A 9,182-nucleotide genomic window follows, 5' to 3' on the forward strand; every position below is an offset into this window, starting at 1 on the left:
ATAATTTCTAGTCATGTCACTTTAAGTGCAGAATGTTGTCTTTTTTTAAGGCAAATAAAAATCTTTGTATCTGAAGCAGAACACTTTTAAATTATGAAATGTCTTAAGCTTATAGAAAAATACAAAGAACTATTAAGAAAACTAATGCAACTTGGCATGCCTGAAACATTTTACCTTGTTTGCTTCCATTTTTTTTTTAAAGAAATAAGCATTACAATCAGAATAGAAGCTCATGGGCAAGTCCCTGGGAGCCTAGTCCTCTGCCTTAGAGTTAAATAATAAGAATTAAAATATCTATCTTCTTTCTCATCTTTCATACTGACAATGAGATTCCTTAACACTAGGCCTCAATATACCTTTCCTAAGCATTAAAAAAAGACTCTGATCCAGAAAAATAGGTTTGTTTTTTCATTACAGGAATTTCCCTCAAAGACTCATCAGCTTTTTCTTGAAAGTGTCAATTTCTCCTTTGGTTATATACCCCAATAGCACCATGTATTTGCTTTCATATGTGGAATCTAGACTTGTGTTTGTGCAGGTGTATAAATGTATATGTAAAAATATGTGTGACTCATATATTATTTATGTATGGTGTGTGTTTTTTTTTTTGTTTTGAAAATGGGAAGGAGGTCATGAGAGTGAAGGAGTAGAGCTTAAGGGAGGTGGGGGCATAGGGAGTGTAATAGAATACATACACTAAAAAAAATAGAACAGATTTCTTGCTGTTGATAAAACACTATGACCCAAGTGTTTAGTTTTGCTTTTTTCCATTTACAATTCGAACCCATCATGGAGGGAAGCCAGGGTAGCAGCTCAAAGGAGCAACCTGGAGGCAGGAGCTGAAGTAGATACTAGGGAGGAATGGTGGCTCACTGGCCTGCTCAACTTGTTTTTTTCTATAACCCAGGACCACGTGCCCAGGAATGGCACCATCCACAGAGGTGTGGGCCCTCCCATATCAATCATTAATCAAAAAAACATGCCTCACAGACTTGTCCACAGGTCAAATTGATGGAAGCATTTTTTTTCAGTTGAGGTTCCTCCTCCCAGATGAACCTAGCTTGTGTCAAGTTCATGAAAACCTAAGCAGCACATAGGGACTGACTGGAGTAAGGCTGAAAGCGGGGAAAGAGGGAGAGAACCAATGAGAACATAGTATAATGGCAAATATAAAGATTCATGATGAAGTAAAACTAAAAACTCTTTGCTATTTCTGCTAATTGGAGATATTTGTGCCATAATTCATACGCAACCATAATTATTAAGTTTCCAAATTAAAATCCTGCTTTGGTTTTAGTTTCTTTCTTTGTTTGCTGCCATCTTGGGGGCCAAGTCTTTCATAAGGAGAGTGTGTACTCTAACACTGTACTATATCCTGGTTTAAAAGTGCCCTGTTGACCAAAGTTTCAATTCCCAATAAAGTCTGGCCTTCTCTTTCTCCCTCTGAGATTCTACCACCACTTAGGGAATTGATGTTCTCTGTAACCAACGAGAGTAAACAAACCAGACAACAGGTTCTGTTGATGATATCGTTGATCTCAGACTGGTGCTTCTCTTGACAATGTCTAATTTGATTTGTTTCATTATATATGATGCATTAAAAAAGACCTGCAATGCATGTTTTAAATAATATAAATGGATCATAATACACATATCCTTCAGCAACTTATTATGGTAATGATTGCTTATTAAGTTTGAGATCATCACCATTAATTTTTACTGTTGTATGTCACTGAATAAATATACCACAATTGTTTTATCCCTTTTCTTGGATAAATATTTTATCACATTATTAGAGCTGCATGTGGTTTCTATTAGTCCTTGTCAGGCACACTGTTGTTCATTTGTTTATGTAAAGTATTCAGGTTCTGTCACTTGGGCATGCATCTTACAAGTGAAAGATCAGTTGTACTTCATGGTTTGAATGAAAATGGCCCCCACAGACTCCTAAGGAGTAACACTATTAGGAGCGGACTTGTAGGAGTGGGTGCGGCCTTGTTGGAGGAACTGTGTTATCGAGTGTGAACTTTGAGGTCTGCCATGCTCAAACCAGGACCGGTGGCTCACTCAATGTCCCCTCCTGCTGCATAGCAATCCAGATGTAGAACTTTCAGCTCCTTCTCTAGCATCATGTCTGCCTGCATGCCGCCATGCTTCCCACCATAATGTACTAAACCTCTGAACCTGTAAGCCAGCCCCAATTAAATGATTTTCTTTATGATAGTTGACATGGTCATGGTGTCTCTTCACAGCAATAGAAACTCAAAGACACGGATTTCTTATTTTTTTTAATATAATGTTTTAATTCATGTGCTCAGCCCATTTAAATTTACAGGAATTGCCAACTGAATTTTTATCTTTGTTCTTTCTTTGTGCTTTTTCTCCCTTCCTGAACTATTTGCAGTTGCTTGAAACTTTCATCTGATTTTTACAGTATCGATTGATTTCTGTTAACTTTCTGAATAATTTTAAGTATTCAGATATTTATGATGCCCAATATAGAGGACAGAGGTTTTGTCATGTGTCTCATCTCCTCTTTGTTGTTTTGTTTGCTGGTTTTGTTTGGTTTGTTTTGAGTCAGGGTTGCGTGGAGCTGAGGAGATCCTGAACTTATCCTAATTCTCATGCTTTGAAATTACAGGTGTGTACAACCATACCTAGTTTATGCACTGCTAGAGCTGGGGATAAAACAGAGGGTATGTGCTAGGCAATCACTCTACCAACTAAAACATACCCCCAGTCTTAAACAAAGCTGGCCTTGAACATGTGATTCTTCAGTACTTGCCAACCAATGTGTACCACCACAACCATCTAGTCTTTTCTTCTGTTTGTTGAATTTATAATATAAATACATTTCCCCTTCCCTTGCCTCCCTCCACACTCTTCCATATCTCTTTGCATCTTTCAAATTATTTTTCTAATTTCTTTTTCTTTCATATTCATTGACTCCTCATTGTTTCTGCATGCGCATATTATATGTACACATATAGTCCTAAATACAACCTGTTCAGTCTGTGTAATGTGACTCATATGTCTGTTTTCAGGGCTAATCATTTGGTACTGGATAACTAATTGGGGTGCTCTTCCCCTGGGAAGGCTATTTGTCCTGCTTTTTGCACTTGTTGAGCATTATATTTCCATTGTTAATTTCTTTATTTTTAAATGTGAGAGGGGCACATGTGTGCTAGAACACATGTACAGAAGTCAGAGCAACATTTTGGGGAGTTAGTTCTCTTCTCCTACTGTGGGTTTTAGGGATTGTACTTAGACTGCCAGGCTTGCATGGCAAGAGCTTTTTACCCACGGAGCCACCCTATTTCCAGTTTTTGTTTCATTTTCTATTTAACTTCTGTTTTTGCTGGAATGGTGAATGAATTCACATTGTGATGGAAGCTGTCTTTGTGGGACTACAATTGGAACCAGCCAAGTGGCCCCAAGGTCATACCTGAGTGGGGATGTGTAGATGAGGGAAAAGCTAGCTATAGTTGATAAAGAAAAGACAGAGACACAGAATAAAACCAGGAGGGCAGATTCAGTTAACACTGAATCACTACAAGCTTATTTTTCACCACTCTTATCAACCTTAACCAAAAAAAGGGAGCTTAGTATTATATATATGGAACAAATAGACTTTTGTCCTCCTTATTCTAAGGGTTTAGTAAGCACACCTTAGATTCAACTTCTTGTTCCCTAGGGTCAGGAGTAGCCACACCTCAGACCAGGTCTGTTGTTAATAGAATAAGACAGCTAAGGCTAAAATCAAACACCCTACTGCAGCCATACCTTTGACTTGCTGAGGACAGTTTTGCACTCTCGGCCCTTGAGCCAAGATGGAGTGCAGCCATCTTTATAGCCCCTGACAACATTGAAAATACACTCATGCTAACTAAAACAAAGAACTCTTATAGAAACTGAATCTATTTTATTACATTTATACAAAGAAATATATATTTTTTAATAGTTCTTTCTAGCTACATGTGTCTGTGAGGATTTGAAATGTGACTATTTCACATTGAAATGCATATATAATATGAGCAAAGAATCTAAACTACATCATTCATAATTAGCATAACTAATACACATTGAAAACTATAATTTTTATATATTGGCTAACATAAAATACATTAGTTGAACTAATACAAACTTTTTCTATTTTTCTAAATGAGTGATAAAAATATAAATTTCACATATATCTTTGTTGAGGGTTCACATACATTTTTATATGCTTTTAACATGTCTGTCATAAAATGATTTAAATGGCTGAGTATGAGGGCACATGCCTCTTATTCAAGTACTCAGGAAATTGAGCTAAGAGGATCAGAAGTTCAAGATCACCATCAACTATATAGGGACTTTTCAGAAGCAGTGGTGAATCTCAGAATAATTACACTAAGGATAATAAACCCAACCAAATAAAACACATCACAAAGATTCCATTTATACAAGATCATACAGGAAATAAATCTGTAAGGAAGGAAGGCAGATCAATGTTTACTTGGTGATGAATTGTTGTAGTTATCTTAATTACCAACTTGAGTGGGCTTAAAATCATCTAGGAAGCACACCTCTGGGCATGTCTGTGACAGTATTTCCAGGGAAGGTTAGCTGAGGAATAAAATTTCCACCAGTGAAGAGCACCATCCAAGGATCCAATGGGATGGGATATCATACTGAAAAAGAAGAAGAGGAGGAGGAGGGGGGAGGAGGAGGAAGAGGAAGAAGAAGAAGAAAAAGAAGAAGACCCAAGTTTCTGGCATTCATCTCTTTCATTCCTAACTGAGAGCGTAATATGACTCTGCCTCAGTCTCCCACTAGCACCTCTTGGGCTGCCGTGATGGACTATAGACCCTCAAACCATAAGCTTATATAAAGCCTTCATTTCTTAAGTTGCTTTGGACAGATGCTTTGTCCTGGCAACAATAAATGTAACAAATGTATGGACCAAAGAGAGAGTTAAAACTCTTCTTAGGGTAGTAGATATAATCACTATCCTGATGATGAGGTTGATTTTTATTACAACTAAAACAAGAATGAAGTTAAAAAGAATGTTGGGGTTAAAAGCTTGAGGTTGGAAACACAGAGAAAGGTAAAAAGGTTTTCAGCTAAGTAGGAGATAGCCAACCTGACTAGCTAAGAAAAAGGACAGGACTCTGGGAACAATAACAAAGTTGTAATAGAATGCTCCTGCCTGCTTTTGCAAAGCCCCCTGAGGAGCACATACAAGTCATCATTGCCCTTGCTCTTAGAAAATATCTCAGTCTATTTGCACACAAACTCTTGCATAGTATGTGTATAAGGATAACTTCTAAAACAGTCTCTGACTATTTCAATTTCAGGAAGGAGAACACCACGGACCACCTCAGGTGTAAAGGAGGTGCAGCTTCTCTGAGTCAGTACAGGACACTCACCAGACACCAAAATGTCAGCACAAAGGAGATTTATAACCCTGGGGGTGGGGTGGTTCTGCTGCTCGATCAAGCTAAAGCATAAAGCAAGTAGCCAGTGTTTTTTGTAGGAGTGAGTTTTTTTTTAAGAAGGAAGTGTGGAGCCTATGATAGGATGAGTTGGAATATCCTGATTGAACATGTTAGACAAAATATCAAACTCTTGGGGCTAGTGAGATTGCTCAATGGTTAGGCGCTCTTGCTGTTTATCTAGAGGTTCAGTTCCCAGCACCCACATGCCAGACTACCTACAACCATCCATAGCTCCAGTTCCAAGGGTTCTGGCACCCTCTTCTGGCCTCTGGGGGCACTGCATACATGTGGTGCACAGACATACATGCAGGTGAAAAACTCACACACATTAAAAAAAAAAAAACAAAGCATCTAAAATGATTTTTTAAATATCACAATCTTCCTTCTGTATTATATTTTCTCTAACACTTCTGGCTGAATTTGCTCAAGGGTAAGGCCAAAGTCCATGCCCTGGCTGAGCTACTCTATTCTATCTTGATGGTTGTCCCTACTGAAAATCAGATTTCACAGACATTTTAGCTGTATTACTGAGAAAGAAGCAGCCACAAGTTTTTCACTTATGTAGCTTAAGTGTGATACTAACACTGAGGTGGTGATGTTGATGGTGGTGGTGCTTTGTTGTAATGGTGATGGAAGCCCGAGCTGCCTGCATACTAGGCATGCACTCCACCACTGAGATACATCCCAAGCTTCTTGTCTTGTTGAGACAGGGTGTGATTAGTCATCTCAGATTGGTCTCCAACTCAAACATTCCCTGCCTAAGCCTCTCAAGAGCTATGAGTGTAGGCGTGACTGTTCTTTGTATATCGTCTTAGTTTTACTTCACGGTTCAAACGTTGAATTAAGCAATTTTCTACTTCAGTTGAGCCTAAATTTGAGATTTTTACTTTATATGGTAGAAATGATAAACATAATAAATTTAGAATATGACAATTACTTCTTTCTAGCCTATGCTCTTTTTCTTTCTTTTTTTATTTATTTATTTTTATTATTTATTTATTTAATTTTATATAACAAAGTCCAATTAAATGAAAACAAACATTTATACACAATATTTGGGAATTTGCTAGCCTATGCTCTTAGTACCACTTTAAAAATCTTTTGTTTGATAGTAGAAATTTAGGTTTGGATGACTCCATGTAATTTTGATTAGAAGTCTTCATTTTAAGAGCTATGCATGCTAACCTTAACACCTGTAATGCCAGCACTCCACAGGTTGGGCCAGGAAAATTAGAAGTTCAAGGCCAGTCTGGGCTACATAGTGACATCCAGGTCAGCCTTTGCCACATGAGAACGTTTCTCTAAATAAGTAAGCAGGTATGCTGGTTAGGTTTATGTCAACTTGACACACACACTAGAGTTATCTGAAAGGAGGGAACCTCAATTAAGAAAATGCCTCCTTGAGATCAATCTGTAAAGTATTTTCTTAATGATTGATGGGGGAGGTCCCAGCCCATGGTGGGTGGTGCCATCTCTGGGCTGGTAGTTTTGGATTCTACGAGAAAGCAGGCTGGGCAAGCCATTGGAAGCAGGCTATGAAGTAGCCCCCTCCATGGCCTCTGCATCAGCATCTGCCTCCAGGTTCCTGCTGTCTGGGTTTCTGTCCTGATTTCCTACAGTGATGAACAGTGATAGGGAAATATAAGGCCAACACACCCTCTCCTCTCCTACTTGCATTTTTGTTATGGTGTTTTGTGGCAGCAATAGAATCCTAATTACATAAGTAAATAAATAAATGTAAATGTTTCAATTTTTTCCCTTAAAGACCCCAACACGGTAACACACACCTATAACCCAGCACTTGGGAGGCACAGACAAGAAGATCACAGTAAATTCCATGATAGCCTGACCTATTTATATAAAGAGTTCTAGGCCCATGATAGTGACATGGCAAGACCCTGTCTCAAAGGAAACAAACAACAGCAAAAAAAAAAAAAAAAAAAAAAAAAAAAGGAATGTATCATTTGACTTCATCACCTATTAATTTGCTTGATTACTTATGAAGCTGTATATATGCCATTTCTACTATGATAATCTGTTTTAGAAATTAGTAATGGTGTCAAAATTTTGATGTAGAAAAAAACTTAAGCTGTAGATAACAAAGCTTGCTTACTTTCTAATGCTTATGGTAAATATGAAAAAAATTGTAAAGCAATGTTTAAATATACTGATGACTGTTTCATCACAATTTAATGAAGGAAACATCTCATGACAGCAATGCACATTTACATTGAATTCATGTATATATTCAATCAAAAAAGTCGTGACACAGTAATGACTAATGTGATAATAATGAGTTTCTGAACAGGGGCATGAATATGGATCGCTTGCTTTTCATATGTAAATTCCATTACTAACCAAGCACTGCTGTCCCCTTGTATTTCTATATAACACTGTGATTACTGGGAATTTCATGTAGAACAAGAGGAGAATAGGCCCCTTTGTTCCCTTTAAAATTTATAATGAACCAAAAATTCATATTTAAATCACAGCAGAAAATCTACCTTATCTAAGCACATAAGGAAGGTTTAGAATGAGACTGGAACCAATAGGTGAGCATCTTATGTACTTGTACAGTTTGATTATAATTTTCTGGTGGGTGTTAATCTGTTTCTTTTTCTGCATGAGTAAAATGTGCAAAATAGTGTTTCGTTGTTTTCAGATACTCTGTATTCAAATATATGTAAATACCTGTATGCTTTCATATGCAGTTTTAAGGTCTTGGTACTCATCTAGATCAACTACATCAGTAAGCAGGCCAATTTACTCCTTAAAGGCAAAAATGTGCTAGATATTATGCATTTATTTCACTGAAGTACCAAGTGGGGGATGGGATAGGAATAGTCACCACAGCTGGAAACTCTGCTTAGTAGCCAACATCCAAACTTAGTCATTTGTTTTTTGATTGGTTGGTTTTGTCACTTAGTAGATTTAGTCAGCAATATTCATTAAAGTCTTTTGTATTATAATTCTTTATTATTCCCAATGAAAGAAAATTTAATTAGACACTATCTCTACCCTCTATTAGCATAGGTAAGCCATATAGCAAGAAACCATTTAATGAAGGGATATTAAGGCACTCCTATCTGGAATACCATTAACTCATCTCAAAAACAGTTGAAGATGGGATGCAGATGTTGGTAGGGTGCTCTTCTAGCATGCCAGAGGTCCTGGGTTTGATCTCTAGCACTGCATAGAGTGGTGGCTAATCTACCACTGCATAGAGTACTGTGCTAATTACTTTTTATTGCTATGATAATATACCAAGACCCAAAGCAACATGGGGAAAAATGGGTTTATTTTATCTTACAGGAAGGGAAGTCAGGAAAGGAACTCAAGGCAGGAACTGAGGCAAAGGTAATGGAAAAAAGCCTCTTATTGGCTTGCTCCCCATGACTTGCTCGGGATTGCTTTATTATACAAGCCACTGCCACCTCCCCAGGAATGATTCCACACACCATGAGCTGGACACTCCTACATCAATTATAAATCAGTAAAATACCACAGATATTCCTACAGGACAATCTGATGAAGCTAGTTCCTCAACTGAGGTTCTCTCTTCCCAGTTGACGCTAGTTTGTGTCCAATTAACAACAACTCTCCAACACATACACATATTGCGGTAAATAAGGATCAGGATAAACAAATAGGCCGAATAGATGTTTAATCAGGGAGAAATAACTTACAACCTAGACAGATGAACAC

The sequence above is a fragment of the Phodopus roborovskii genome, unplaced genomic scaffold, assembly GCF_943737965.1.
Source record: "Phodopus roborovskii unplaced genomic scaffold, PHOROB, whole genome shotgun sequence".
NCBI lineage: Eukaryota > Metazoa > Chordata > Mammalia > Rodentia > Cricetidae > Phodopus > Phodopus roborovskii.